Here is a 1,206-nt window from a genome sequence, read left to right as displayed (position 1 = left end):
ATTTTATTATTTTTAATTTTGTCTGCACTGGGTCTTCATTGTGGTGCACAGGCTCTCTGGTTGTGGTGCAGGCTTAGTAGCCCCTTGGTATGTAGGATGTTAATTCCCTAACCAGGGATGGAACCCACATCCCCTGCTTTGGAAGGTGGATTCTTGACCACTGGACCAGTGGCATTCCCTTAGAATCCTTTATAAAACTAAGAGTCTAAGGTTCTACAAGAAAAATTTAGTCTTTAGCTGTATAGAGACTTTGGGGCTTATTTTATTTTTAAAAAGTGTGTTCTTAGGTAGGTGAGTTAGCCAGACAGCTGAGTTATTAAGGAAAATCTAGTTAATTTATTTAACTTAGAAGTTTAATTCAGTTGACCAATGACCCCAGCATTTTAATTAATGAGGCACAACACGTTTCATTCAAAAACTCTCAAAGGATTTCACCATATGAACTTTGACCACACCCTGTGGTACAAACCGGAGAAGGCAATGGCACCCCACTCCAGTACTCTTGCCTGGAAAATCCCATGGATGGAGGAGCCTGGTAGGCTGCAATCCATGGGGTCGCTGAGGGTCAGACATGACTGAGTGACTTCACTTTCACTTTTCACTTTCATGCATTGGAGAAGGAAATGGCAACCCACTCCAGTGTTCTTGCCTGGAGAATCCCAGGGATGGGGGAGCCTGGTGGGCTGCCGTCTATGGGGTCACACAGAATCGGACACAACTGAAGTGACTTAGCATATAGCATAGCATATGTGGTACAAAGATGTGCTTTCCTGATGGCTCAGATGGTAAAGCATCTGCCTGCAGTGCAGGAGACCCAGGTTCAATCCCTGGGTTGGGAAGATGCCCTGGAGAAGGAAATGGCAACACACTCCAGTACCCTTGCCTGGAAAATTCCATGGACTGAGGAGCCTGGTAGGCTACAGTCCATGGGGTCGCAAAGAGTCTGACATGACTGAGCGACTTCACTTTCACTTTGTGGTACAAAGATACATTCTAACAACAGTTGTTGGGTAGCTCTTCAGCCATTTAGAAGTAGATACACAAAGCAGTCAGATGCGTTTCCTGAGTTCACACAGCAAAACCTATGGGGAGTAAGAAATATCTGACCTTTTCTCAGTCCATTTGTCAAATAACATTTCCTCTTCAGGTACAAAACAAAATAAAATTAGTGAAGTTTCTTTCTTTACTAAAGGTAACTAGTTAATG

The 1,206-nt window shown here is 43.6% G+C and overlaps 1 non-coding gene across 1 annotated transcript; it reads left to right on the top strand.

Moving 5' to 3' along the window:
- Positions 1–767: 767 nt before the first annotated feature.
- On the top strand, positions 768–840 carry TRNAC-GCA (transfer RNA cysteine (anticodon GCA)). The gene has a single exon. It is a non-coding gene; the product is annotated as a tRNA-Cys (tRNA).
- The last annotated feature ends 366 nt before the right edge of the window (positions 841–1,206 follow it).

This window comes from Bos javanicus, chromosome 16, assembly GCF_032452875.1.
Source record: "Bos javanicus breed banteng chromosome 16, ARS-OSU_banteng_1.0, whole genome shotgun sequence".
Lineage (NCBI taxonomy): Eukaryota > Metazoa > Chordata > Mammalia > Artiodactyla > Bovidae > Bos > Bos javanicus.
The sequence above is the reverse complement of the archived record's forward strand: the minus strand, read 5'-3'. Positions and strand labels throughout refer to the sequence as shown.